Below are 16,487 nucleotides of genomic sequence, written 5' to 3'. Positions count from 1 at the left end.
ACTGGAAAAAGAGACTTATTCAAATTATAAGGCTTTACTTATTCCCTGATTTGGACAATATCCATAAAGTTTGTTAATATTAAGTTAAAAGTGGGAAAGTACTTTTGCATTATGTACTTGGCATGATATGAAGAATTACAGATTTATCAAGTGCAGGAAAGAGGCAACAAGAAATAAACAAAATGTTCAGTGGAAAGGTGTGGAAAAGGTAGAGGAATCCCAGATTTATTCTCTAGGAGGAGGATGATGATATGATGATGATGATGATGATGATGATGATGATGATGATGATGATGATGATAGTAATGATTTTATCCCATCTTTTTTATATTTAAGCCAAAGAGGCAAACATACCTAATACTCCTGTCTCATATTATAGATATTTCATTTCTTAAGGACTCTGAAAAGTTTGTTCAGTATTATTTCATGTGATTAAGATTTAATTATTTGTCTAACTAGTAGGCTGAATGATTGCTTGTATGCTACAGAATATGTTCTTGGTTCCCCCCTCCTGTATTTGTTTTGGCATTTTTGATGGGCCTTCCTTCCTTCCTTCCTTCCTTCCTTCCTTCCTTCCTTCCTTCCTTCCTTCCTTCCTTCCTTCCTTCCTTCCTTCCTTCCTCCATCCCTCCCTCCTTCAAGCAACTTTAAGAATGGTTCAGAATGCTTTTGAAGAACTGAGTAGTAGAAACAGTTGTGATCAGATTGCTCTAAAAATGGCCTACTGATAGCTCTACTTTTAAAAAACTTGCATTAAATATTAATATGTAGGAGCAAAATAAAAAACCCCAGTGTAATGTTACTTCAGATGTACTAATTTGCAACATCAAATTGTAACTCCCAAGCTATCTGTCACAGGGCAATCATTTAACCTAATTCCTACAATATGCTATTCCTATGTAAACCCATACAAAAATCACAATGTGATAAATAAAGTGATTAGACATATAGATATAGATATCTCCACATGCTCAAAGAGACAAACAATATGCTATAAAGAAAAAAGTTAATCTGAAAACCTCACAAATTGAGAAAATGCAGCTTGGTATAATATTTGCAAGCAATAGAAGGTAGAGTATCTGGATGCATCAACAAGACTATATAATTAATAGGGGCACATGAGAATTTAAATGACTTCTGGGATTTCACAAAGCAAAAAGCCTCCCATGCTAATGTCCATTATGCATCTATAAATTTAACAGCTTGACAGAAACAAAGCAAGCAGGAAGGGAGCAATGCTATACAATCTCTGGCTGCAATGAAAGCATATAGCTGGGTGGTTGCCTTCATTTTTTAGCATTAGCACAAAATAATATCCTCAAGAAGGGGGTAGAGGAGAGACCCACTAAAGCCTTTTGTCCATGTGAAATTTCATTGTTTCTCCTTGATCACACAATGCCAGCTTGATCTGGTTTTCTGTTAAAAATCTAACTGGTATTTGTCATCAATGTCTGTGTTTTTGATTAAAAATGATTTTTCCTGTTTAAACTAACAAGGTTATTCTATAACAGCAAGACATACACAGTCCATGCTGCTTCTCAACCCATTTGCAAGAACTTATGTTAGATATCCTCTTTCTGTGTTTTGCCACAGGTGTGGATGGAGCCAGAATTGTAACTTTGCTCTTTCAACCTGGTCACTGGTCAGGATCCACCACTGCCATTTCTTTTACAGTGTTTATTTCTCAATCAGGACCCTGCTTCTGCCCTCTGTCAAGATTGTACCTTTTCACAACAAGCCTCTCCTTCTCCCTGCCCCACCATTCTCCCATTCTCATTTGCAGAGCCCTAAGGAAGAGATAGTTTCCTAGAGATAGCTCAATATATACAGTAGCTATTAGGAGCAAAGCTGAGGAATACTAAAGAGGAAAGAATTTCAAATATTCAAGGCCTACTTTCAGTGCCAATAGTGTTCTTTAATGCAGTCCAATGAGCTTCATCTTCCATCTCTAGCTTCAAATTTTTGGCCAAAGTATTATGAGCTCCTAAAAATAAATTGAGCAAAAGAGAAAAGAGACAATATGGTGCTGTGAGTAAAGTGTTGGACTAGTAGAGAGGTCCTCTGAGTGATTGAAGCCATTAATTCTCTTGGCCCAAGCTTCCTCACAAAACTATTGTTTGAAAATAGGAGAAAGGAACATTATAAGTGCCAATTAAGTTCCTGAATGAAAGACAAGATATAAATCCAATATATTAAGAGTTAGACTGAAGGTGGAGGCAGATTTGCCCAAGGATAAAATGCTGGAAGGCTAAAATGCAGTCAAGATTTGTGCATGTTCTTTTCAGAGATGAAGAAACAGGAAAGGCAATAACTTAATAACAGAGAAATGGAATGAAGATCATGTGAAGTGTTAATACCACTTTATAATACCCTGATAAAATCACACTTTGAATATTGCATCCAGTTTTGGTTGCCACAAATAAAAAAGATGTTATGATTCTAGAAAGAGTTCATAGAAGAGCAACAAAGATGATGGTGTGTCTGAGCACACTTGGCCAATAAAGTATTCTATTCTATTCTGTTGTATTCTGTTCTATTCTGGGACTGGAGGCTAAAACATATGAAGAATGGTTGCAGAAATTGAGTATGTCTAGTTTAATGAAAAGAAGGACTAGGGGTGACATAGCAGTGTTCCAATATCTCAGGGGCTGCCACAAAGAAGAGGGAGTCAACCTATTCTCCAAAGCACCTGAAGGCAGGACAAAAAACAATGGATGAAAACTAATCAAGGCGAGAAGCAACCTAGAACTAAGGAGAAATTTCCTGACAGAACAATTAAATTAGTGGAATGACTTGCCTTCGGAAGTTATAGATTCTCCAACACTGGAGGTTTTAAAGAAGAGATTGGACAACCATTTGCCTGAAATGCTATAGGGTTTCCTGCTTAAGTAGGGGGTTGGACTAGAAGACCTCCAAAATCGATTCCAACTCTGTTATTCTGTTGTTTTGCTAAGGAAAGTGATACCACAAATAAAGGCAACCAAACTGGATATGAAGCTGCCACAGATATTATACTGAACTGCTTAATACATTCTCAAATCAAATACAAATTTTGTTGAATTAATTCTTGTTGAGGATTTAATAGTTTTTTTGGGTGGGTATAAGTAAATCATACGCTGGCAATACTAGCTATTACTGACAGGAATAAGCTTGGAGACAGAATTCTTATTCAAACTGTGCTGCTTCTAACATGTTAGTTTCAAGAGGACAGGGATGTGTGCATTGTCAAATTTTCACTGCAAATTGCGGAATCTACAGGTCTTCGCATTGTCTTCATAATGAGCAGGGAATCTAGAAAATGAGCATAATAAGCATAATGTATGATAATGTAGAAAACAGGAGCTCATTTCATTCATTTTCCCCATTATAGAATCTAATACTTTTGATTCATTAAAGTAACCCAATACATGGAATTATTTTATTAGAGAAAATATCTTTAAACCATGGGTTCCTAACTTTGGATTTAGATTTCAAAGGGTCTGTGAAATTAGATGAAAAAAAGATACATTGTTTTCAACAATCTATATAGGTAACAAAATTACTTATGGTCTGTAGACTCTAGCCAGGTGACATGGGGCTGGTCATTTGCAGTCCTAAGAAAGAAGCAAGGGCAAACCACTTCTGAAAACCTCAAAGGTGTGCGTGCACACGCACACACACAAAAAGTAGAATAAATGATATACAAGATATAAATATTATTATGCCCCCAAGAAGGTATAATCATTAAATCAACATACAGTATATTACATATCTGTTATTTTTTAATATTTAAATAACTATTTGAGCATATTTGGTTTTCTTTATGATACAAGTATATGTATTTTATTTTGTGCAGATAAATACATTTTTCTGCAAAGGGGTCTGTAGGTTTCAACAAACACTCAAAGGGGTGCAGAGCACAAAAACATTAAGAACCTCTGCTTTAAATCTTTATTTAAAATAAGTGGCCCTTGCAGGAAGATACTACTCCGGTTTACACAAAGCTATAGTTTAGATTAGAAGACAAAATTCTGTTAGCATCGAAGTCCAGAGTCCTTTCTCTTCCTCTGGGTTGTACTTTTGTATGTGAATTTTGAAGATTTTTTTCAGAATTTTTTTTAAGGGTACCAGAGTTTGTACATAAGCCAATAAATTCTGAAATTTCTGCATGCAACTCAGCAAATGTTTTGGTTTAAGAGCAGATTTGAAATAGTCTGGAGAAATGTTTGACCAGAAAATGAAATTAGCTTCAGCAACTATTCCTCTTAGCAATATGAGTATAACTATCACACAGTATTGTTGAAAGCTGCTCTCAATATAATCCAACCAGTAGTAGGAATATGATTATCTGTTGAATAGCATTGCAAGTTGTAAACCATTCAGAGTTTGGCTTACAATATTCAGTGTCAGCTATACTGCAGAACAATCATAAGCCACTTTCTTCCAAACTGCAGTATGTAGAAGAACAAATATATTAGCTTTGGAAGTTACACTAATAGTCTACTTTATTGATTAGTCAATAGACCATATCAAAAGCACAGGCATCAACCACAGTAAAATACAATAAAATAAGATAAGTAAGATACAGGGAAATGCGATAAAAAAGGCTATGGTAAGATACAATAGACTACAATATAATAGATAAGATAGAATAAAGATAAAAGAGTAAGATAAAATAGTAGAAGGTGAAATAGAATGCAAAGATATATAATAAAATGAAAAGTTCAAAACCTGTGTGTGTTTAAGTGAATTCATCTTTGCATGCAATTCCAGTCTCTGTTCTATAAAGCATGTTCTCTGTTGGACAGCCCTGACTGTAAGCTTAACAATTCTAGTGGCTAAATATATTTGTGCCGTGAATAAAATAGAATAATCTTTTGTTGGAGTCTCAGAATATGGTTCTGGCAAGTAGGGTCTATAGGTAATCAGCCCTTGCTGAGGCATACAATTGACAATGTCTTCTATTTCTGAAATGTGACAAACACATGTTCCCTCAAGATATGGCATTTGATGGAATTATCCCTATGTGATCATAAACTCTAGCTGCTCCAATTTTGCTCTGGTAAGGACTATCTTGGAAGTTATACTTGCAGGGCTATTATTAAAATGGTTCACTCTTTATAAAAATTGCATTAAAGCAAGAATGTTCCTTTTGCTGGCATCTTTGATGGTAGGTGGACTCTGTTGCTCAATCCCAGCTATGTATAGTAGTAGTAGTAGTAGTAGTAGTAGTAGTAGTAGTAATGATGATGATGATGATGATGATGATGTTGGAAGGGACTTTGGAATCATCTAGTCCAGCCCCCTGCTCAGGCAGGAAACCCTATACCATTTCAGACAAATGGTATCTTGGATTCTTCTATGGACAGTAGTCATTGTTATCTCCACGGTCCTTTAGAAATTGCTCCTTGGTGTCAATTTAGAAAGGAATTATTCAGACAATGATATAATTTTCTTTGCCTTTTTCTGTGTCATACTTTTGCTAATTTTTTTTGGGGGGGGAGAGTGAAGTAGGAAAGTAGCACAAGGACAACTCAATCAGAGTTGCTAATTTTTCTCCCTTTACTTTTTCTGTCACCCGCAATCACATTAATAGATTAAAAAGTAAAAATGCCTCAGGTTGTGCTCAGCTCCTGAATGAATAAAGTTTTGTTGACAATGATACACAAGTAGTTTGCATCTGCCTTCTGGGACTTTCTTTTAACTTTCTACTCTAGCTTAAAGCCAAAGTATTCTGTAGTAGTTTCCCATCCAAGCATAACTAGATCTGATCTTGTTTAGTTTCTCAGAAGGTCAGCCAGGCACAACAACCTGCTCATGAATGTTAGTGAGGAATTAACTTTAGTAAGGAAGAGCAGCTGTCTTCTTTTTTTAAAACCATTTACTATACATTCTATGACTAGAACTATTTACAGCCAATCCTGTAGATAATAAATAGATCTTTCGCCTATTTGGTTCTAATAAATAAGAAATCTCAACTATATGAGTCCTAGGTTACTTTCTCTCTTCAAGATCCCCCATTAAGTAAAATTGGTTTCCAGCCAACCTGCCACATATGAAAAAATTTATTTAGTTGGCTACTAAAATCTACCAGTTATTTTTTTTTTCAGGAAGGAAGTTTTATATTTTTAAAGCTAAAACTAAGGAGAGATCTTTGAAATGTCCATTTCTCTACAAAGAACTAGTAGTTATATTAGCTGTACCATGTAAAAGTAGAATAGTGAAGCTAGTAGCCCATGGAAAGTAGCACAAAGTAACATTTACTTAGTTATTACGGTGTTCATTTCATGTCTAATTGCAATTATTAATAAATGGTTACTTTGTAAATGTTGACAGCTTTTTGCTGAGTTATTTTGATATTTTTTATCATTTCGACCAGAGGTCTCCAACCTCTGTGCCGCGGCCCACCCAATAGGCCATGATCTGTCTACAGCTGGGCTGCAGAAATGGCAGGCAAGTACGTGCATGTGCAAACACATCCCCACTAGCGCAAGGAGAAGCAAGCGTGTGCACAACATTTCGGAGGCAACATTTAGGATTCCTCTTTAACTGCATAACCCCTAACACAAAACCAGAAATGTGTAGATCAGGGTGTCCAACTTCAGCAACTTTAAGAACTTTGAACTTCAACTCTCTGAATTCCCCAGCCTGACATGCTTTCTGAGGAATTCTGGGAGTTGAAATCCACAAGTCTTAAAGTTAACGAGGATGGAAATCCCTAGTGTAGATGAAGATAGTTGATAGTGAAAAGCTAGTGTTACTCGATGTAGGAGGCAAATATTGTACTGATTAATTTCTTTCATTTTCCTTCTTTGACAGGATCAGAAGACGGTGTGGCCCCTATCCCAGTACCCAGGGGAGTTCCTGCACCCTGTGGTTTATGCATGTACTGCGGTCATGTTATTGTGCCTCTTTGCTTCAATTATCACCTATATTGTGCATCACGGGTAAGAAGAAAGATGCAGATTATTAACATTAAGTGGATTCACCCACTTTTTTTTTCTTTTACAACATAAAAAAGTGTATTACACTATTATACTTCTCTCCCCTTGCCCAGTCCAATTTTTGGAAGAAATTTGATAAACAGGGTTTCATATTTATATGCAGTTTCCCCATTCATCACTTTCATAAATAAGTCTCTTAATCCAGTGCAGAAGAGGTATGTGTATGGGAAAGACTGAGGACATCAAGGCACTTCAAATACCATTTAGAGCCATCCAAAGTTTGTTTTCATGTGGATGTTCTTTTTCTCCCTCCTTCACACACACACACACACACACACACACACACACAGAGAGAGAGAGAGAGAGAGAGAGAGAGAGAGAGAGAGAGAGAGAGAGGTTGGAGCTGATTCCACCTTCCACTATTGCAAATGTTCTGACCATTAGTAGAAATGTTTTGCTGTTGCAAATGGAGGCTGAATTCCCCTGTTATGTTTGTCGTACATATAATTATATCTGAAGTTTCTTCTCCAGTTTGACAGGGCTCAGTGATTGGTTTATATAAATTAATATTTCTATTCTGCTTATCTGCCTCTTCTGTCAAAGAAAGTAAAGATGGGAAAGATTTCCATAGATTTTTCTTGGGGGTACTTGAATATGAGCTACTTTCACAGTATCTGGATTTCTTTTATTCTAAACACTTTAAAAAATAGCAACAATCATTTCTTTTACTCTTCTTTCTCTCCAAAATACTATCCCTAGAACATTTTTTTTCAAAAGCAAGTGGGGCCAGGAGTGGCTGTGATAGTTAGAAGAAGAGAATTAAAGAGTTAATATTTCTTGTCTGTTTCCTCTGCCCACATCTCTTCTATCCGATCATTCACGTACATTTAGGTTTACAATTCTCAATAAGACAGGCTCATTTGCTATTTGCTATTTGTAATTGGTTGGATTCATGCATTGTCCTAGGACAAAGCATGGTTCAGAAGTTGGACTAGCTGAACAGGTCAAATGATGGCTTAGCACCGTGGTGGCGAATCTATGGTACGCGTGCCACAGGTAGCACGCAGAGCCCTCTCTGTGGGCACGCGCGCCATCGTCCCAGTCCTAGGACTTCAGCTGGGTTTTATAAAACCTTTTCACTTTAAAAAAAAGGTTCAATCAATCAATCAATCAATTTCAACTTCACACGGGAAAAAAAAGATCTCGCAAAGTTGGAATTGGTTGATTGAACTTTTTAGTCCCACCCAGTCTGCCGTTACCACCACACCCACACCCACCCAATGGGCCATGCCCACCCAATTGGCCACACCCACCCAATGGGCCACGCCCACCTGGCACCCGACGATACCTAAGAGGGTTTTGGGTTGCAGTCTGGGCAATCGGTCTCTAAAAGGTTCGCCCTCACTGGCTTAGCACAATGTCTGAATCTGATCTGCTACAGAAATATTTTTCTTCTAGTGCAAATAGGGATAATGTTGCGAAGAGTTCTCATTTGTGACTTTCTATATACATTTTCTCAGATATGCAGACTCTCCATCATAAAGAAGAATGCCTGAATTTTATTAGTTGCACATGAATATAATTTCATGTGATCAAGTAATTGGCATTGTGACTGATCTATGAAAATCTGAATGAGAAGAAACTGATGCTTGATGTACTGTATCTGATTTTATCTACACCTTATTGGTTGCACACTCTTCTCATGCATGAAAGCCCATATATAGCATGCATTTTCTCTTGCTATAAATACGTTCGTTATGTTTTTCCTCCAATGGCTTTTGGCTTGAATAACGTTCAATTCATACATTACCCTGATGGTCTGTGTGCAATACCAACAACTCTCTTTTCATTTCTCTTAGTATGCCAACGTGATCTGCAAAATATTCTTCTTTCATCTACTGTTTAATCCAGACAACACTACAATCATCCCTCCCCAACCTGGCACATTCTATATCTGTTAGATTGTAATTCACATAATCTTCAGAAGGTGCTCTGGTTGGAGATTAGGAGATTGTAGTTCAATGCACCTGGAAGACACAGGTTGGAGAAGGCTGTTAATAAAGATTCATCCAATTGGAACTCTGAGAATAGCTTCAGGTTCAGAGCTGCTTAAGCAGCCCCCTGCCTGGAGATCCTTGAAGGAAAAGTAGGCAGACAGCCATGTTACTCTGTGAGCCACCGTTCAGGAGAAGCCTGATAGCACTTCATCAAACTAGCAATTTATATTTATGCCTTTTAATAAAATGTGTTAGTCTGAAATATGCTTTCAGACACCTTCTGATTTTTGGAGGGAGAGTGGATCCAAAATGTATTGCAAAATAAATACAGTACAGACTTTTGTCTTAATTAAGCTTCGTGTAGAAATTACTTTTCTTTCATGTAGAAATTACTAGAGAATAGAATTGTTATTCTCTAGACAGTGTATTTTCCAAGAGCGCATTTGCATAACAACCTCTTAAAAGTTGCTTCAAGCTCTGGTTTGTTTACTCATTGAATAGACTAATGGTATGCTAAAATAACAAAGACAAAGAACATGAATGCACCAATCAACTAGTTCTTGAAGTCCCTCGTTAAACAAATGATTTACCCTAATTTGCATTTGAATCATGATCAGACAGGTAAGTTGCACAGTTTTAACGGATGTCCAGAGGTCAATATAGGCAAGAGTCAGAGTAGTAAATACAGTAATTGTAACAACTGTAATAGCACAAATTGGGATCCTGCAATGCTAGAGTACTTTCTTGAGAGAAGCAAGTTGTATTTAAGCAGAATTACCATTCTGATTCAGCCCTTTCTGAAACAAATCGAGCACTAAGGATCCTGAGTTTGAGTCCCTGGCTATATGTTTATTGTTCACAATTCTGTGATGTTATTTGTAAATAAATATGTGACTTTGGATTTTTTTTTTTTTTTGTTAACTTTAAATAGCACAATTCGAATCAGCAGAAAAGGTTGGCACATGCTTCTCAACTTCTGTTTCCATACTGCTCTCACTTTTGCTGTTTTTGCTGGTGGAATAAATCGTGTAAAATATCCAATTATATGTCAAGCGGTGAGTGTACACATTACTGTACCATTACCAATATATTATATTATAATGAAACAAAAGTTGTGAATTGCACATGTTGGTGATCTTAATATTCTTCCTTTGGATGGATGAATCTTATTTTCAAAATTTAAAAAACTGAATAGACTGTAGTCAGGAGCTTCTTGTAGGCATGGAAAATTTTAACAGCTCAGTCTGAACCATTTTTATTTGCAGATAGATCATATTGTTTCACTGGGACTTCATGTACAGATAAAGTTAGCATCTCTAGTCTACTTACTAATTTTCTGTCTATTGGTACATTATCTTATATAAGTTATTCTCTCAAGTGATATTCTTGAGTACTTCAAAGCCTTTTTTGTGTATGTTATTAGTATAACATGTATGCTGATAAGAAAATGCTTAGCTTTCATTTAATGCAAGGCATGGGTTTGGCTATCTTGTTTTTAAAAATAAACACTCTTGAATTAAATAAAGGAGCAGAATGAAAGCTTTGCTATTGGTTTTCATGGGAATTTGTCAAGATTGTCACTTCCTTTCTCCCTTAGCAAGCCCAAATGAGGATATAATTGCGTTAGGGCTGAAAACAGTTTTGTTTGTCCAAACACTATTGTACTTCTGGGGGGGAAAAAACTTGCAATGCTGTAGCCAAAACTTGGCTCACCTAAAGCAACCAAATCACTTTGAAGATACAACATAATTGTACTGGGATGCAGACAATAAAACAGTGTGCCCCTTGCCTTCCAGCAAAACATTTGCAATTTGATGGGCAACGCTGAGTCAAAGAACAAAGCAGACAGAGTGTAAATTACAGAATACTATTGGAGTGTTTTAGGTAAACCTTATTATTCACCCCTTCCTATTAGGTTAGTACAGCAGCTATACTATCTTGAGATATGGTCAATGAATGTGAGTGTGTATGTATATACATACATATATATACACAAACCCATACATACAAACATACATACATACACACACACACACATACATACACACACACATACAGTACATACATACATGAATATATATTTATAGGAATATATAAATAATTTTGACCTGACTGATTCTTCCCCCATTGCCACTTAAGGTCAATTCAGCTTGCTGGGAATGTTTTTTACAAGGGCATTTTAAGCATTTCTCAGGTATTGAGTGGGGGTGGAAGGACATCTCATGTAGCTCACATATCTGTAGTAAGTTTTACTACCATATAGAAAAGAAAAGAGTAATTGAAATGATTAAAGGATTATATCACCTTCTTATTTAGAAAGTTTAATGCATCAAAACTATTTTTATCATTTGATTCAAGACATCATGATTTAATTAGAAATTCACAAAATTATGCAAACTGTAAAAAATTGATGGAAATTTTTTGTCACAATAGAAGGAAGTAGGAAGTAGATTATAACCGAGTTGGCATAGAACAATACTGAATATTGCAATATTGAGTTTATTATTAGCATGAGTTTCACTAGCTAATGCTTCCTCCATGAATTCACATTTAATGTTTAAACCATCTACAAGTCATATTGATCCTGGAATCTAAACATCAGTGGTAAAATGCCCACTAAATGTCAGTTTGTTGTAAAACAATATTGAGAAAAATCTTTTGTTTGTGTCAGATTTTAGGCTTCCTAATAGAATCAGGCTGCAGAATGTGGAATACATCCAACTAGAATGGATGGATCTTTTTGTTGATCCAATAGGTCTTTTTTCATGTATTTGTGTTAAAAACTCTGGGATCAACAAGAACAGAAAAATTAATACTTTTGTGGCTCTCATTAACTTATCTAATTTATGACAGTTATAACTTGGTATAATTTCACTACTAAACAACAAGAGTGTTTTTCTTCTTTTATTAATTGAAACAATACGGCTAGAAAACAGCTGCCCCAGATGTTTAAAGACTATAGAGAAATTACAACTGAAAGCCAGGAGACACTATGCTTTTTAGAATTTTTCAAGTTCAGAAAGAAGGAACGTAAAAATACACACAGCAGGGGGAAAATGGATACAAAGGGCTTTTCTTTGTCTTCATATTATTAGTAACTGGAGCTGAGTTTGTTCATTATGGCTAAGTGCAGAGAAATTTGGGATGAAAAGAAGAAAGCTAATATGTGTTATTCATGTCCATATGGGTGAGCAATGGATTACTTCTGAGAAATCTGCAGCTCCAAAGGCTTACATTATCCCCTAGGTTTCATGCTGAAAGTAAAGTAAAAAATAAACAGAAATGTTAGAATATGGGTTTAACATAATTTTAAGAAAACATCAGAATCCAGAGAAACACCCCTCCTCTATCATTCTTCAGCTATTGCAGCCTTAGATCTGGTAGTCTACATCACAAAAAAAAAACCTGAAAGTTAATAGCATAAATTCTGTTCAATAGAATTTGATAGATAATAACATAATTGTATGGTTTTTTTTATATAAAGTCTTTATATCTTTACTTTAAAATTTTGTAAATTAATGTTTTTTCCAGATCTGCCTTTCCTATTTTTAGCCTGTTCCTTGCTTTTTCAACATCTCAGATATTGCTAAAAAATCACAAAGACAGTAAACAGTGACTCTTACATAATTGTCACTAACTCTTTCAGCATCTGGGTTATAGTTTATGTAGCCTTGGAGTCTTGAAATCAGTTAAAATCGCTACTTATTATCTTCTCATTTATCCAGGCTGCAGATTTATTTTTATATCATTTATTCTATTTTTCCCAACTGAAACATGATTCACCTTGAAGACTAAGGAACATTGGAATTGAACAGTACCTATTTCTCCCAATTTACTTGCTTTAATCACAGCTCCCCCCTTATTTCTTTTGCTTTATTTATTTATTCATTCATTCATTTTTATCTCCAGTGCAGATATCATGTCTTTCCAATCTCTTGTCTTTTTATATCATCACTATAGTTCCCCAAATTCTGATGAGAATGGGTTACAAGTAAACAAGACAGACTCTGAATCAGGATAGGTAGTCCTCGACTTATGACCACAATTGAGCCCCAAATCTAAGTTGCTAAGTGAGAAATTTGTTAAGTGAGTTTTGCTCCATTTTATGACTTTTCTTGTCACGTTTGTTAACTAAATCACTGCAGTTGTTAAATTAGTAACACAGTTGTTAAGTGAATCTGATTTCCTCATTGACTTTGCTTGTCAGAAGGTTGCAAAAGATGACCACATGACCCCAGGACACTGCAGCTGTCATAAATGTGAGTCAGTTGTCCAGCAATCATGTGATCATGGGGATGCTGCAGTGGTCAGAAGTGTGAAAAATGGTCATTAGTCACATTCTCCAGTGCCGTTGTAACTTCGAATGGTTACTAAATAAATTGCTGTAAGTTGTGGACTACCTGTAGTAATACAGATATTCAGGAATATCAAAGTAAAATCTCTGATTGTGCAATTTAGTTAAATCATCACTAGGAGATATGATCTTTCACACAATTTACACTCCCAAACTACTACAAAAATTTGCCCAAACACTGTTCATCAGTTCTTTAGAGTAGATATAACAACTGTCCCTCAATAAAATCTTTCACCATGTGGGTCAAGTAGAGTAGTAACATTGGTTCATGTCTTTCTGTGCTGTCCTCTTCCATAGGGTCCATGACAAATTGTAGCCTTATTATTCCCTAATTATACCAAAAATGCGAATCCTGGGTAAATCCATATAGTAGAAATAAAATAGTCCGAGCACCAGGATAATATTAAAACAAAAACTGTTTAAACAAAAGCTAAAGCTAAGCTTTCGTCGGCCAACACTGCCGACATCATCAGAGCATAATACAATATTTCTGGAGGTTCACGGAAGAAGGCAACGCTCCTGAGTGGGAGAACACACGTAGGAGCGTATCCATCAGAGACTACCCTGATAGATGCCCGGATCCACTCAATATACCCCCTCCCCCGAGCACACACACGCACAACCCCATTAAGAAAGATCAGATGGACCCCAGAATAGAACCAAAAAAGGGGATAAGTGTAAGCGAGCGAAAGCAACCGGCATATGCTAGCAGAAAGAAAGTGATTGAGCCCAGGAAAAAGAAAATAGTAACCTCGGAAGATACCAACACAGCAAGAGACGCGTGCCCTTTAAGAACAAACCAAGTAGAGAAAACGGACAGACCGATGACTAGATCGAGAAGCCGGGCGCAGAGCCGTCCAGCAATATAAAAAGGACTCCCAGTAAGAACTGGGATAGCTATTTCAAACCTTATTTGGTTTTCATCAGCCAGACATACCCTTCTGAGATTCGAACCTGGGCTGTCTGCATGCTAAGCAGAGATGTTAGCCACTAGGCCACAGGCTCTTTCTCACTTTATTAGCTACAAGAGACAGGGGAAGAGGATGAATGCTTTTTTCTTTTAGAGCACCCTGTCGGCCCAAATATGGGAAAGAGAAGTCTTTTGCCTGTATCAGCTCAACCTAGAGCCATCCACAGGCAGCAGTCGCTTAACTGCGACATCATATGTGTTCCAAAATTGTATCTAGGTTGAGCTGATACAGGCAAAATTGTATTTAGGTTGAGCTGATACAGGCAAAAGACTTCTCTTTCCCATATTTGGGCCGAGTGGATTTCAACTCCCAGAATTCCCCAAGGTTGGACACCTCTGGGATAGAGTATGAATCCATTTCATAAAACTGCCATTCCATCAGGCCCAGGAAACATGCCTTCTTTGTAATGGTCAAACAACTTTGAAACAACCTCCCCATGACATATGATTGGCTCTGACCTTGTGGTCTTTGGATAGGCTAAAAAAATCTGGTTATTTCTTTAGACATTGGGGCCAGGATGAATAGAATTCCCATCTGCAGGAGGGGTATGAAGATGAGCCCCAGCTACCTATTAATGGTTGTTTGGGGTTTTTTGTTTGATTTCCTTTGGTTTGTTGTGAATTGTCCAGAGTAGCAATGTTCAAGTTGAGCAGCCATATAAATTCTATAACCAAAAATAACATTTATTTTATCCTGTTGCATGTAGATATTGAAACGTACTATTTATTTAGCCATGAATGTTCAGTTGTTGGGGCTTAAAATTAAGATATACACAGAAACCATCTACATAAAGTAGCCCTCTTAAGTATCATAATCTTTTATAGTAATGTAGAAAAGTAGAAAAGTCTGTGGGCCCAATTCCAAATGTTATTATCTGATATGTTTGCTTTCATTATTGTGAGATAACTATCTATTGATGAGCGTTCCTCTGGGCGAAGTTATCATCATTTTCTTTATCTGTAGCTTTGTGAGTCAAGACAGTAGGATAGATTATTGAGGAAATATAGCTGAGCACAAATATCTGTCTCTTGCAGTCAGAGTCTAGGGCAGGGGTCTTCAAACTTGGCAACTTTAAGACTTATGGACTTCAACTCCCAGAATTCCTCAGCCAGCCATGTCCACAAGTCCACAAGTCTTAAAGTTGCCAAAATTGAAGACCCCTGGTCTAGGGATTACTTTGTAGATTGGAAGCTGACACCATTCATGTGCTAATGAAAAATTGATTTTCCTGTGTGAGTTTGTTTAAGTTTTGTAAAGCCCTCCAACTCACGGTTGCAACCCCAGGTGGCTATCCCAGGGTTAAAACACAAAGCAAAAACAAACAGCAAGAGTAAAAATAACTAAATCAGAAGACAAGTGAGCCAAATTACAATCATCTTAACTACAAACCAGTGCAGGCAAAGAGCCTTACTGAAAGCCAACAGGGGTGGAAGCCATCCAAAGCTCAGGGATGTGGTCTTCGGAAGGGCATGCACAATAGAAAAAGCACATTGCCCACAGAAAATTAGAAACACGCTTCCTAGGAGCAATGTGTAAACTACTTTTCTTTACAGTGAATTGATAGTGGTAGTTCTCTATTGTCAAGGTATAAGATTGACAAAGAGAATTGTGATACAAAATAGTTAGTTTGTCCTCTGTGAGTGTATAGTTCCATGGAACCTACTTTTTCTTTTTTTTTCTTTCTGTTTTTGTTGGTCTGTAATAACTTCCTGACAGAACAATTAACCAGTGGAACAACCTGCCTCCAGAAGCGGTGAATGCTCCAGCACTGGAAGTTTTTAAGAAGAGACTGGACAGCCATTTGTCCGAAATGGTATAGGGTTACCTGCCTGAGCAGGGGGTTGGACTTCATGACCTCCAAGGTCCCTTCCAACATTAACCTTATTATTAGATAAGATAAGATAAGATAACCTTTATTGTCATTTTTATACTGTGGGCACAATGGCACACATCAAAAATGAAATTTAGTTGTCCGCTCTCAAAGTGAAACATATACATGACACACACCTAAACATATTATGAACAACATATGTATAGATCCACATCCCTACATATACATAGCAAATAAATATTAAATATTGTCCATCTTGAATATATAACGGAAGGAGGAAGCTTGAGAGTTCGCAAGGTTAATGCTGTATGGAATGAAACTCTGGCTGAATCTGGATGTTCTGCTTCAGATACCACGAAGCCTCCTCCCAGAAGGTAACAAGGAAAACAGGTTGTAAAGAGGATGTAATAG

The 16,487-nt window shown here is 36.7% G+C and overlaps 1 protein-coding gene across 1 annotated transcript in view; it reads left to right on the top strand.

The window, feature by feature from the left end:
• Positions 1-9,931: 9,931 nt before the first annotated feature.
• Positions 9,932-16,487, top strand: part of ADGRA1 (adhesion G protein-coupled receptor A1) — a 65,965-nt gene continuing 59,409 nt past the window's right edge. Inside the window, exon 1 of the mRNA XM_015813965.1 lies at positions 9,932-9,975. The gene's annotated coding sequence lies outside the window, so the exon portion shown is untranslated. The remainder of the gene's footprint in view (positions 9,976-16,487) is intronic.

Source organism: Protobothrops mucrosquamatus, unplaced genomic scaffold, assembly GCF_001527695.2.
Source record: "Protobothrops mucrosquamatus isolate PMUCROS unplaced genomic scaffold, P.Mucros_1.0 scaffold209, whole genome shotgun sequence".
Classification (NCBI taxonomy): Eukaryota; Metazoa; Chordata; class Lepidosauria; order Squamata; family Viperidae; genus Protobothrops; species Protobothrops mucrosquamatus.
The sequence above is the reverse complement of the archived record's forward strand: the minus strand, read 5'-3'. Positions and strand labels throughout refer to the sequence as shown.